The 14,806-nt window shown below is 42.8% G+C and overlaps 1 protein-coding gene across 6 annotated transcripts in view; it reads left to right on the forward strand.

The window, feature by feature from the left end:
* Znf462 (zinc finger protein 462) overlaps positions 1–14,806 on the forward strand; it is a 141,205-nt gene that overhangs the window by 4,138 nt on the left and 122,261 nt on the right. The gene's annotated exons all lie outside the window — the stretch shown is intronic.

Genomic DNA, 14,806 nt, shown 5'->3' on the forward strand with positions numbered 1-14,806 from the left:
GGGGGGGGGGGGGGGGCTGCTTGCCGAGTGGGGGCGCAGGTTGAGGGACAGCTGAGGAGCTGTCTCCAGGCTGAAGGTTCAGAAGCGTCGGTTGCAGGAGGACAACGGTTTCTAGAGAGGAGAGAAGCCATTACACACACTCCTCTGAGGCTGGGAGAAAGGAAGGCAGGGGCCTGGAGTGGGGGTGGGGGGGGCTCTCCTGGTGTGGTTCCCAGGGGTCTGCCCTCCCTCCAGGCACAGGGGAAGCCTCAGCCGCCCCCCCCCATTGGAGCAGCCCCTCTCTTTCCCTTTCTTTATCTCCCTGTCCTCCATTTGCAAGCTGTCTGCTTTGGTTCCAGTCCAGACTCCAAAACACAAAGCTCCTTCTCACGTTCATTCTCCAGGCTGTTCACCATTCCTGAAGGAACCCTGGTTTTCTTTTCATTGTAGCTCCTAACCTACAGAGAGGGAGGGGAGGAGGTTGCCTGGAGCTTCATTTATATTCCTCCCCAACCTTAAAAAAAAAAAAAAAAAAAAAAAAAAAAAAAAAAAAAAGAAGAAGAAGAAGAAGAGAGAAAAGAAAAGAAAAAAGTTTCATTTTTAAGCATGCGCCTGGGATGGGGAAAGACCAACCAGTGGGGGCTTTCTCCAGGGCTCCCGGGGGCTGTGTCTGAGTGACTGCGTTGGCTGTTTGGCTTGGTTTGGTTTTGTTCTGGAGGTTGCATGCAGGTTTGGGGAGGAAGTGACTAGTTGGGTTGAGAGCTGGGAACTGAGTCAGGTAATCCTTGTCATATTGTAACTCCACCAGAAAATGGAGGAGAGCGGGCTTCCAGGAGACAAAGCTTAGATGAGAAGTGTTTATAAAATTATGGATGTCTCCATTTTGAAGCTCTGTTGGTGATGGCTGAAGGAGTAGGCATGCCTGCCTACTCTTTCTCCCTCTCCAGAGGGAGACCTTGTGGTGGTTCCTCACTATCTATTCATTAAGTAAGGAAATTAAGGCTTTCAAGGGTTCCTCAGATTTTTTTCTCCCACCCAAGCAGTGCCTTCACAAGTTACTGAGATATGTGTTTCCATTTTAAAGTAAACTTTTGGGATTTTTTTTTTCTCTCTCCTTTGGAGTGGACCTGAAGGGTTTTTGACCTCTTTCAGGAAAGGCAAGGCAAAACCTTCAAACATTTCCACAGAGATCTTCTCATAACTTTCAGCTGCTTTAAGTCCCCTGAATGTCTCCAGGAAATGTTATTTTCTCAGTATGAGGTTGGTTGGTGGCCTTCAGCTGAGCCTTCCCCCCCTTTCCTCTTTCGAGTTCTGGGGCTTGGTTATCACCAGTCTGATGCATTGCAAGACTTTATTGTCTGGCTTGGGTTGATTTCTGCCAGAAAAAATAGAATATGTTCCTTCCAGATCTCAGAGGAACCCTTCAGCCTGGCAGTTTCTTCAGGTTCTCCATGCCTCTCCAGGCTGCTCGTTCCATCCGTGTTAGGCCTTCCTGCTTCCTTTGTCTCTCCTCTTCCCTTTCCTTCTGCTGGGTTTTCCCCCCTCCTGTGTTCTCCAGTACTGTAAATCTTCAGAAATATCACTATGTCGTCTTAACAATGTCACTATGGAAACAAATGGTGTCAGTTGAGAAAACCTGATGTCCAGGTATCTTAACCTTTTTAATTGGAGGAATTTATTTATCTTGTAGGAAGACATTTTGTGAGGATGGTTTGAGAACAGGAGCCAGTCCTGCCTTAGCACATACACATTGATGTGGAGCCCTTCACAGATTAGTTCTAGAGATTGTATGTAATTGACCCTAGGAAAGAACTGAATTTTGAAACGCTTTAAGGATTTACAAAAGCCAACCATGGAGATGTTGCTTTTCCATTAGCTAAGGTAGCCATCTTGAGGATGAGGGAAGATGTTGGAAGAATTTTACATGGCCTATTGAAGATAGGTGAGGAACATTTCACAGAGGGATGAAAACTTGGAGGAGGTTCAGAACCAATTAACAGATTCTAAGGGGGCTAATTGGACCTTGCTTCCAACTAAGGAGAAATGCAGAAAGGTACCAGCTTCAACAGAAATAAGGAACACATTGGTGAGCCACTGACACCAGCCTTTTTCTTGCTTTGCTTTCTCATTATGTGTCAGATTTTTGAACGAAAAGTTCCTTCTGTCTACAGTGTTTTTGTGCATATTGAAGTGGTTTTTGATTCCAGATGTAATTATATTCTGTTGAGGAGCTGGTAGCAGTGTCACTCAGTAAATGCACAATGCTGTATATGACAACATCACATTTTTCAAACCAAACTGTTGTGTCATTAATTGAGGGTTATTGTTCTTCAGAGGGGTGTGAAGGGAGACAGGGAAATACATGGCTCTTTAGCTGATAATTGTCCATGGTCAATGAAGTAAAACCCTGTTTGTACAGATGAAGATGTATGGTTTTCAGTTGATGTGTATACTCATTTAAAAATATGATGTTCAGATCTTTGCCCCCTTATTAAAGTCCTGGGCTTCTCCAAGAGTACTTAGAAAAAAAATTCTTGCCTGGAATCAGACCTTTTAATTTTCATTTGAAAATGTTATCTTTGACTGGATTGCTTTGGTTTTTAAGTTGTTGTATTATATTAAGTTTGGTAATGCGTATATGAATGCTACATATTCAGCTTGGAAGTTTAAATGCTGTAGTTAGTTATTTGGGCTAGTAATTATCAGATAATTTTGCATCTAATTACCTTGTGTTTATATAAACATAAATATGTTGATCTTGAAACAAACTTTCGTGATATCTTTTTATGGGTGTTAATATTGGGGTAAGTGATTAATTTGTTTTAGTGTGGGGGGGTTATGAAAAAATGCCAGTCACTATAGAACCTGCCTCACTACATTTTTTTGCTTGGAAATCAAATGATTTAGTGTCTTCTCAGATAGTGTTAAAGTTGAATGTATCTGGAAATTGGGAATAAGGAGAGTGAGGTACCTAATAGGCATTTGGAGTTTGAGAATATATTCTGATATTCTAAAAGACACTTGCACGTGCTTTTTCTTTAATCGATATGGGATGTCCTATAACCTTTTTAAGGACATGGTTTCTTAAATTTTTTTCTAGATCAACACACTTGAATTGAGAAAAGCACTTTGGATTAAGCATCATGAAAGGAATAAAAAACTATCAGGTTGAACATTCTCATTTGCTGTCAGAGCTCAGAGATCATTTTTGATGTGAGGCATCAAGTCCATGAGGATAATTTCTGCCATACAAGAGATAGCTGTTAGGTCATCATAGTTCACTAATATTTCTTTTCTTGACTTTATATATGATCTATTGACCTCATTCCCTTAAAACCCTTCTTATTCTACCCCAACCCTACCAATACTGGAGACAACTTTTAGGTGGGGGGAAAAAATCCATGTCTATTTTCTCTAATGTGTCTGTTGGAAGACAGTAGGAAGTAGGGATTCAACTTTATTAATGAGCTTTGGAGCACTTGTGGTCAGTTTTCTTCAAAAAAGGGAAGTGTACAGTAGCTTTGAGCATGAGTCTTGTTTCATGTGTGGTTGAGAGTCTAGTCTTCCTTTAGTTATTCCTGATGTTGAGAGTTTTAGGTAAGGTCACCTTTATCTTTGTGGTATGTGTATCTTTCAGGCTTACAGTTCACTGTGTTACACAAAGGAGAATTCGTGGGTCTGGGTTGAGTATTCTAAGTTGGGAACAGAGGAGCTGGAGAAGCAAAGTGCTGTTTCATAGTGTCACAGGCGTGGATTAAGAAGCAAATAGGCAACTAATCCAAATCTTGGAAGATTTACATGGCCGAGACTGTGTGTCTGAAACTAGATGAAAACTACAGATTCAAAAGAAGTTGGGGTGAGAGCTAGGGCTGTAGCTCTGTGGTAGACAGATGTCCTAAGTTCAGTCCCCAGAACTTTTGTGGTTCCAGGAAAGGAGGGGAGAAGAGGGGAGGGAATGTTTCCCTGGTCTACAGACAAAATTCAGTAAACCGAGACATTTGCCAGGTGAAATGTGCACATATTTGTGAGAGTAGCTTGTGTATAGTCCTGTGCTTCTGAAGTTGATGGCTTTGAGAGAAACACTATCTGAGTGTTGGTGACCTATTAATTGATTATGAGAAAACAGAGAAGAGAATAGATAATGCTAAAAGAAAATTCCCCTCTCCTTGTGTGATATGCCAAGACATCTGGCAGATGTTATGTGGGGCCCTAAGGAATGGACAGTTTAATTTTAGCCCTAGCAAGGAAATGGGAAGCTCTAAGCTCTTTTAATAGCACAAGTCTCAGTTTGGGGAAGGTTGCTTAAAATAATAAGAAAGAAAGGAAAAGAGGCATTTTGTGGAATCTTAAAGAACTGTAGGGGAGACTATAAACTGAGGAGTTTGGAGTGACAGGGAAAAAAATTATTTCTCAAGAAGAAACTAACATCAAAGTCACTAAAAATTGACACTTAACATTTTAAGTGAAGACTATTAAGGAGTTAATACTCATCAGACAGGTTAGAAGTTGGGTATTTTGTTTATACCTTAGATATTTTTTATACCTCAGATACCCTTCATCACCCTCATTTTGCCCAAGAGGAAACTGGCACATGGGCATGAAGTGTCTTCCAGAAGGTCAGAAAGTTCAGGTGTGACAAAGCCTGGCCTAGCTAGGGCACAGGGCAGGTTGGATCACTGCAGCCTGCTGCCCTTTCTACCACCCCAACAGGCTTTGGTGGTGGTAGTTGTGCAATAACTGTCCTCTCCAGGCCCAACTCGGAGGAACTCTGCAGTCCTGCTAACTCTTTAGGACAGGAGCATGAATCTCCTGTTGGTGGTGTTGGTGTTAGTTGGATTTAACAGGTCGGGGTTTGCAGCTGAGGTATTCTACTCACGGATGCAGAGACCCATTTTGAGGGTGAACCTTTAGCTGCTGAGTTGTTAGCTGTATTTTTCTTTTTAAGTTTTCTGTTTTCCTCTCTAGTTCTACCACCCAAGGCTTAGAAATGCTTTTCAAATGCCCTTCTTTGGAAATTTGTCTGGGTCTATTGCAACTTGCAAAAGTGTCCACAATTGGACTCTGAGGCTCTGTTTTGCAACAGGGTGCAAATTCAAATTGGCTGCTTTCAGACATGCCATTTTGTAATATTGATGAATGGTCAAGAAGTGAAATCCAGTCATAGCTGGTGAATTTCTAGTATTTGCTATTCATTCAAAAAAAAAAAAAAAAGAATGATTTCTATGTGTGGTTTTGAATCCTAATTCTATCTTGCAGATCAGTGGCTGTTGCCCATCTCTTCAGTAAACAGGCAGTCTTCATTCAAATGACTTGGGCAGAGTACTTTGGAAAGGGTGAGATGAGTTTCCATGTCTGTCTCCTCTTGGACAGGCACAAGCAATTTTGTAAGGAAGAAGAGTGATGTTTGGAAGTTTCCACATTTTCTAAGCTTCTTTCAAGCAAATGCATAAATTCTTAATCTCCGAGGCAGCGGGAGATGGTAGTACTGGATCCGGGACTTCTGGCAGAAACACAGTTAATGCTGTAAACAGTTGAACCTCAGTGTGGCACTCCTCCAAATGAGTTGACTGTCGAAAATAAAATGTTCCAGAAGAACTGGGAGAACAGGAAAGTAGTTAAAACAGCATGGTTTGCATGCCAGGGCTAAAGGAAGAAGAAAAAAGTTTAGGGTTGGGGAAGCGGGGACATTGGAAAGAAGATAATCAGAGTTGAACTGTCTCCTGGATTTATGAGACCCAGGAGAAGTTTCCAAATACAACAAAGTGGACTTTTATGAACCTAGATGGAACTCGTAGCTTACTAGGAAGCTCTTCTGAATTCCTGTCCCCCTTGCACCATCCAACTGATTAATGAGAAATCCATCACAAGTGATTTGGATTTACAGTTCTTGCTTGGACATGCTCTCATAAAATTGATTTTTCTTGCCAAGGACCATGGTCCTCTGCACCCTAAGATTTGGGAAGTCTTCAGATGGGTGGCTTCACCGCAAAGTTGATTATTGGGGCAGTTGGGTGGGTAGAGTGATGTGGTAGGAGAAGATGCAGCTACTGTCCTCTCTCTTCCAGGGAGCATCTTGCTTGAGGTCTTCAAAGCTTTCTTTCCTAATTCTTAGCTGGACACATTTCTTCTTGAGTTATTCTTGGAAGGTTGGAGGGCAGGTTCCTTTTCATGCTAAGCCCATGGGTGTTTTGGTATTGATTTCCTTTCCTTCATGTGTTTGCTTGTTCAGATCACTGCCTGTTGCCTCTTGATAGTTATATGATGCTTAATGCTGTACCTCTCCACACTTGAACCCAACCTCACTCAAAGGGTAGAACCTGCTCATAGGGAGAAGGGATCAGGAGGGTTTTTACTTGTTTAAAGAAATATTTGAAGACGAGGACTGTGTGATTCAGAAAGTTATTTGCTAGGCATTGGAGGAGACTTTGAATAGAATCCCTGAAAGGAAAATGAAGAAACAGTTCCCAGGACCCAGCGGATCCTCATTAAATGTGTTAGGATCACTTAGAAGGGATGTAAGCATTTGCCCCAGGTGAGTAAGCAGAGACTTACCTTGGATTCATATTGGTTAGAGCATAAAAGGAGCTGGAGGCCCAGGTAGGACGACTGTGTCAGAAGTAATTAAGCCCAGGATTTGTGGAGAGGCTTATCTGCCACAGAGCCCAGCTGGGAAAGGCCACACTCACTCCCTAAGCCCTCGTCTGGCCAGTTGAACCAGAACACAAGCTAAGGCCCTCTGGTTTTCTCTTCTCTTCCCTGGGCAGGTGTAAGAAGGCAGAGCCATCATTCCTCAGTTTTTCTCACGTCTGTTGAGTGCTTCTCTCTTGAGCTGGAAAATGCTAAAGGCAGGGATTGGGGGGTGGGGTGGGCTGGAGGGTTGGAAGCCAGTTACCTCAGAGGGCACATTCTCCCTGTTAACACTGCAAATGTGCCTATCACACTGGACCTTATTACTCAGAAAAGAATTGTGCAGTGGCACAATGTGGGATGCTTGAAAGATGTGTGCGGCACAAAGGTTCCAGTACTCACCTGCAGATTAAGAAATGGGTTTCTAAACCATCTCATTTCTGTTGCTAATGAAAAGCTTTGGAAGGTACCTGTGAATTAGAGCTCCAGCTGCTATCATGGTAGGGGAAGTTAGGCCTTGAAAGGATACATGGATTAGCCCGTCAGAAAAGCAAACAGTAGCATCAGCACAAGTAGAAAATAGACAGGGTTGTTAAGCTAACAGAAAAGTAGGCTAAAGCATCGCTGTAATTATATGGTGGAAATTTGCTGGGAAAGAGAGCCTGCTTGGATGGGAAAGGGAAAAGAAGTGAGGCAGGGGAGTAATTGACAAGTCAAAATAGAAGAGGATTGTCCACTGGGAAGTGAGGCATTGCTCTTAAGAAAACAATAAGGCAGGCAGAGAAAGACCTGGTAATTTGGTACCCATTGCATGTGAAATATGAAGAGCAACGGCTAAGACACACACTCTCTTTAGTAACTTTCAATTGGGAACAAAATAACCTAGAGTTGGGCCCTGAAGACGGTTCATGAGACTTCTGGGTTACACTTGAAGCCTTTTTGATAAAGGGCAGGTGGAAACTTGAGGGAACTGGTTAAGTAGGCTTGCTGCAGATTTTCCTGGAAAATGAATGATGCCGAGACTAGAGCCCTGTAGCGAATAGCTGCATTATTGATGGGCAGAAAATGTGATAGTCCGCTAAGGTTATCCATAGCACTTCTCAGCCCACGCTCTGGGTTGCAGAAGGAATGAAAAACAAAGACCTGCTTATTTCAGAGAGGAAAAGAAGGGACCATGACCACTGCCTGGTGTCCAGTTTGGGGGTTTAAACCATTTGATTCATCACAGGCTAATGAACCAGTCTACTCCCAGCATTTTAAAATCCTGAACCAGGCCATGGAGGTGCAAGATATTTAGCCATTCTCATCCCTGGTTACATCATCCCTTTGTGTTATGAAGAATTAATGAGCAGCTGAGCAACAGTCATTCAGTGGAGGTAGTCATGGGCCTCATCTAGGAGTTCTTCAGTTATGGCAAGACGTGAACTCTGGACTACAGACTCAAGCCATCTTAAGGTAGACAGCAGCTAGAGATCATGGAAAAGGTTTCACATAATCACTTACCCACCAGAATCTCTCTCTCTCTTTTTTTTCCCATGTTTCAATCTTGAATAGTCTCTGAAGATGGTTAATTTGTATTTAACAGTAGTAACTGGGAGGGGAGTGTTTATAAGGAGGGGATTTTCACTTGAATGTCAGAGTTCAGCTACAAAAAAGCTTCTCCTCTTTCAGCTGTGAGCTGAACGTTGTCTGTCCTAATATTGAGTGAAAACGACACCAGGTAAATATGATTGCATCATCAAAAAATTCTGCCAACTCCTATTCTGCACAGGAATACCATGTAAACCTTCAAAATGCTATTTCCCTCCTGGATGGGCTCACAGTTGATATTAATACCAGGTAACGTTTGTTTAACATTTAGTATGAACCAGGGATTGTTCATGTGGTGGAAGAAACCAAGGGTTAGGGAAATAATTTGCCCAGGGTCATGAGCTAAGAAGTAAGGGAGCCAGAGTTCACGTGAGAGGTACCTTCCCTCAAAGCCTTGGCTCTCTGCTGATAGGACCTGACCTATGTGCTAATAGCTTGTGTTACTGATGCTCTGTCTCCTCTAGTAGCCAGGAGTCTTTGTGCTCTGGAAGGGAATCTGCACATAATGGAAAATTGATTGATTGTAATGTATTGGTTAAGAGGAAGGAGGCAGCCCATTCCAATAAGTTGAGAAAGCATTTTACCAAGAGCGCCCCCTTTGTCTTCTTTTTGAGAGACCTCGTAGGAGCCATTTGGGGGAGTACACATTTTTAAACTGTATCAAACTCATTAAAGTACTTATGACAGACGTCTGTCTCTTAAGGTCCCTTTTGGAAATATCAATGCTCGATATTGGCTTTGGTTACCAGAATATTGTAATCATTTACATGTGTACACATTTGAGAGTTAGCAAATGATCATTTGTGAATGGGGCCGATTCTCTTAAACATATGGGTACTGTTCCTCCCTGTTCCCCTTCCTAGTAGTCACCATATTCTCTACATAGACCATAGAGATACAGTGAATGTTCTGGTCTTATTTGTCTCCTCTTGAACTGTTCCCATACAGTACAGAAGCTACTGTTAATAGGTGACCACAGGTATTCTTCACAGAGTGAGTGACTGTCCTTATGGAGATGGAGGCAGCCACACACTTCCAACATAATCAGGACTGTGGATGTTCTGTGAGATGAGCTGTTGGACACTAATGGCTGACTGGTGTCATCAGCCCCCAAATAACTAGTGATCATTTTATGATGTCTTCACTGTGGCTCTGCTTATCAGAACTATAGTGTCCGACAGACACACAGCCACAACTTCGGTAGAAGAGTAAACATACACCCTACTTCTAAAGTTCACGAGGAAAGGCCATTTTTTTACATCATTAATGTTAACCAGTATTAATAATTAATACTGGTCACCCTTAACCAAGACATTATTCCCCTTTCCTTTGCGTTGTGTTGGGTATTGCACATGGTAGAGAGGAACATCACCACAGAGCTACATTCCCAGTTCTCAAATGACTGTTTGCTTGGATAAAGAACGTTGAGATGCAGCACTCAGAAGGCAGAGAGGCTGGTGGATATCTGTGAGTTCAGGGCCAGCCTGGTCTACATCGTGAGTTCCAGGACAGCCAGGGTTATGTTGAGAGACCCTGGAAGAGAGTAAAGTAAATTATAGCAGGACATCTGAGTCTTTTAGGAGAGTTTCTAATTGAGAGGACTTGGGACTCAGCTGCAACATAGACTGTGTCCCACATCAGCCTACCTCACAGACCAGTCTTCAGTCAACTTACTTCTTTGGTCTTTTCAATTCTTTGGAGAGGAGCCCACCCAGGCTTCCTTCAGGAACTGCTTTGAAGAAAGCAAGGTGAATTGGGTCAATGCATTTCTGGATGCCATGGACATAAGATGTTTAGTTTGTGAGCATGCTCAACATGTACTACAAGGAGAGATGGGGGCTTAGGGACATGTGTGAAGGAGGCAAAAGGGTAAAGTTTATATACTCAAGCCTGGCAGAGGAACTAGCGATTATCTTGGTGAATAAAAAGAAAAGAAAACCTCGTTTTCAAAGACAGAATCAACCTTACCATTAAAAAAAGAAAAAGCACATTACATGGATAACAGGAGCCAGGGTGCTTTCCAGAAAGCAAGAGTTCTGTTCTTCTAACCACTTGGAAGTTCAGTAAGTCTTTCAGCCCCATGGCCTTGCCTCCAATTAGTAATTTAGTGGAGCTGAGAAGTGGAGAAGTGCTGAAAAACAGATGTTGGATGGTCATGAGATCCATCCCTGCTCTGTGGTTGACTTGGTGCCCTGTGTCCTGATGTGTTTTCTTTCTGACCGGTGGCTGCAGCTTGTTAGTCATGAATGAACATCACCCATAGGTCCTGAAATTAGCAAGTGTTAAATGTTATGTGATTATTAGAGGGAAAACAAGATAATCTAGTCAGTGGGCTTAATTAGCTTGTGATTGCCCAATTGCTGCTTCACGATAATTATATTCATAACCCCATTTCTAGACGTCGATTGCAATTATCCGAGCTGACCCCAGCACAGGTAAGTGTTTTGTGATCTTACCTGGCACTGGATGGGGCATCCCTGATGTCCCCCCTCTTGTGACCCTCCCACGATCACTTCCTTTCCTCTGCAGAAAGGTCTGTGTCAGTATCATGTTACCCGAAACCGCACATACTCTATTTGACTTGGGTTGGCTTCTACAGAAAAATATATTCTTAAGATTTTAAACATCAAATAAGACATAAAAAGATAAATACACTAGCAGGTGAAATTCTTGAAGCATAAAAAATTTGAAAATTGGCCAGATTTTTTTTTTTGTAGCATATTAGCCTGTCAGCAGCTTTAATGTGCTTCATCTGACAAGATATGGTGTGTGCTTTATAAGGCAGACTTTTAAAGTGAGAGGACCATTTGTTTGTAAATAATGTCATGTCTCAGTAAGATCTGAGGAACTCTAGAGGGGAATTTTTTATGACACTCCTTGCTTTTCTCCAAATTTATGAAACTTAATGTCAATGTATTTGTAATTTCAGAACATCATGCTGGGAGCGCTTGCCCATCATACACAATGGTGTGGGTCTGATTCCCTACCTGTACTGCACAAACTGGGTGTGGTGGCCCATGTTGGTAATCTTTGCACTGAGGAAGGAGGAGGATCAAGGATCAGGGTCATCCTAAGATACATAGAAAGTTTGACGTCAGCCTGGGCTCATAAGATATATGTGCGTCTTATGTAGACAGACAGAGACAGAGAGCAAGAATTCCTAGTTTTATTGCTATGGTTATTGTTTGTTGTGTGTGGTGTTTTGGTTTGGTTTTTAAGACATGGTCTCTTGTAACCCTGGCTGGCCTTAAACTCTATGTAGCCAAGGATGACTCTGAACTTCTATTGCTTCTGCCTCTACCTCCTGAGTGCTGCGCCTACGAGTGTATACCCTCATAGCCAGTTTTATTTGCTGCTTCATCTCCTAAGCAGAGACAATGATTTCTAGGAATACAAACAATAACCTTTATCAGAAGTGGGTATGTCTGTGAAATGGAATCGTTGGGCCAGATTGTCAGTTTGGCAGCCTTTCTCTTCGGATGTGCAGTTATGTGGGAAACCAGTGCTCTTGGAATTTGTACACTGTGGCTAGACCTCAGTTCATCGGTCTGAAGAATAGCTGGCAACTAGGCTCTGTGTGTGTGTGTGTGTGTGTGTAAGAGGAGAGAGAGAGAGAGAGAGAGAGAGAGAGAGAGAGAGAGAGAGAGAGAGAGAGAGAGAATTATTATTATTTCTATAACATCAGCATCACAAATTTTTCTAGTGATGGTTCCCTTCCCTGTTTAGGGGACTCCCTGAAGCAAGTGGTATGTAGTGAGTCAAGCTTATTGGATGGTGTAAGTACAGGTTGAGATTTGACCCACCCTTGTATCTTCCTGCCTAAGACACTAAACCTCTTTATCCTATGGTTTCCTACCCTGTCCCCAAGTGGTATTGTTAATGATAAAACTAACAAGGGAGCTCCAAAAATATTTATTTACTTGTTTGAGGGGGGCAGAACTCTTCTCTAAGTCCCCTTCCTCTCTAAAGATTATTTATTTGTTTTTATGTGTATGTGTGACTGCCTGCATGCACGCCTGCTGGCCTGGTACCTATGGAGGCCAGAAGAGGACATTGCAGTTAGAGGTGGTGAGCCTCCTTATGTGGGTATTGGAAACTGAACTCAGATCCTCTGGTGGACAGCAAGTGTTCTTAACCACTTCATCTTCTCTCTGGTCCCTGAGTGCTGGATTATGGTGGGCACTGATGGATGATAGTTAACTTCTCACTGATGGAGAAACCAAAATGGTGACCTACCAGGACCTGCCACATTCCCTAGGCTCAGTGTAGTCTTCCACATCCATTTCTGAACTTTCCTGTTTCTTGCTATGTGTTTCCTACTGAGCAGTTAGTGCTGGTAACTGTTCAGAGGGAGATGCAGCTACAGTGTAATCTGGTGCTCTGGAAACCAGCAGCCATTCTAGGTCTTTGTGAAAAGTGTCCAGTTGCTACGGCTTTCTCGGTTCAGTTGTTCTGCACCACATGTCCCTGGGTGGCCTAGGCCAGGCCTGGAACTCAGGCCAGCCTTCCCTGCCTCAGCACTCCTGATTGCTGGGATTAAAGAGACATTAGTTTCCAAACCCTGCCTCAGGAGAAAGGTGTAAACTGCCTGACAGTGATGTCATTTCCTCTTGGCAAGGGTGCATTTGTAGGGTAAAGACGCTGCCCATCACACCTCATAGGGTTAACCCTTGGAGAAGTGGAAGGGTACAGTGTTTATAAATGTGAAGTTCTTGGAGCTTCTTAGATCTCATTACCCTTTTGTTGTTTGGACTATTCTGACAAAAATGTCTTGCCATCTATGAAAATGCTATGTAAGGGGAATACTGGCCATTGCCTGGTTAGCTGCCTCTGTTGCTTTACCCATGCAAAGGAACTCCAAGCCAGTTTGAGTGCTGCCCTAAGACCTCAGTTAGAAATGCCTTGAGTTTTCTCTGTGCAAATGTCTGCTCTAGCAGCCTAGATCTACTTGGTCTCATCATGTACTGTAATATCAGATGCTTTGAGATGTCAGCTACATGAGGCTAATTTTAGGATGTCTTACTGGAAGATGATGTTTCAAGACTTAGGAAACGTTGGTAGGTGTTGGTTGGGCCCTATGGGGGATTTCCCTTATCTGCTTTGCTTTGTCCATTGAACATTCATTGGTGTCAGGGTGATGGGATGGGAAATGTTGGTGACAAAGATGAAGAATGTCTAAATGCCTCTTTGGTAAAACTGCATAATGAATTTTCACACTTAAAAGCAAATCACTCAACAGAGGTGTGTTAGGAGTTCAAGGCTAGCCTGGGCTAAGTGAGACCCAGTCTTTGTCTGTCTGTCTGTCTGTCTGTCTGTCTGTCTGTCTGTCTCTCTCTCTCTCTCTCTCTCTCTCTCTCTCTCTCTCTCTCTCTCTCTTTCTCTCTCTCTGTCATACACACACAGAGACACACAGAGCAAATTACCCATAAATATTTTTTTTCTTTTTTACATTCTGGAATTTTCCAGAAAGACAAATGTCAGTGGAATTTTTTTCTTTTAGTTATAAAAATTTATTTAAAAACTTTATAGTTACCATTTAAACTTTGTGTCCAGAGCAACCTGAGGAAGTGGTTATGTTCTTAGTTATTGGTATTTGAGATCTCCAAGATTCTTGTAAATGAGATACTAAATTTTTTTCTTTACATTCATTCATTCATCATTTATTCATTCATTCATTTAGTGTGTTGTGTGTGTGTGTGTGTGTGTGTGTGTGTGTAGAGATCATAGCATACCTTAGGGAGTAAATAATAAAAGAACATAAAGGAAAAGTACATGAAGTAGAAACTGAAGAGTTCTTTGGAAAGTTGGTTGGATGGTGTTTTGCTGGGGCAAACATGTAAACGACCGACCGTTTAGCTGAACCAGACACAGGTGAAAGGATGTTCTGCTAAAGCAAGCACGTGAAAGGACACGTGATGAAGGATTCTTTGCTAACAACATGCATGTATTGGCCTGCCTTACACTGTGTGGTTGAGCTGCATTTGTCCAGACTCCATAGAGAGAAACACCAAAAAACTTATGGTGGTGTGCTGCGGCTTCTTGCCACTTCCATGGACTTTGGCTGATTGGCCGAGTGATGTCAGCTGAGACAGATGCACGTGCTGAGGCCAGGCACGTGGAGGACACGTGATGTTTGGAGGGTATAAAGAGGACTCCATGGAGTGACGGAGACAGAGCTTGGCTTGCAGGTACAGCTAGCTGTGCAATGCTTGTGGGTCTCTGATCTCCACTTCCCTGAGAGAGGCACAGCTGAGAACTTCTCCTGGTGTCCCTGTTGGTCCCTCCTGCTGACTCAAGTTGAGGCTGGCTATCTCTGCTAGGTTGTGTCATAGCTGTTGTTAACCTGACTCTACTGAACTGGACTGCTGTTGTGTCTGTGAAGTGTTTGCGAGTAGATTGAGCTGTGGCCGCTAACCTGTGGACTGAACTGTTGATTTCCAGGCAACCACAGACAGGAGTTGCTCCAAAGAGCCTTTCTAAACAGGTTCACTTCCCCCTTCACACCCTGTATGCTTTCTTTCCTACTACCTCTGGTGGCGTGGTGAGCTACAAGGGAGGTTAAAACATTTAAAAACTATCATTAAAAATAGGTTTTTAAAAAATTACAGTT

The sequence above is a fragment of the Mastomys coucha genome, unplaced genomic scaffold (genome assembly GCF_008632895.1).
Source record: "Mastomys coucha isolate ucsf_1 unplaced genomic scaffold, UCSF_Mcou_1 pScaffold18, whole genome shotgun sequence".
Lineage (NCBI taxonomy): Eukaryota > Metazoa > Chordata > Mammalia > Rodentia > Muridae > Mastomys > Mastomys coucha.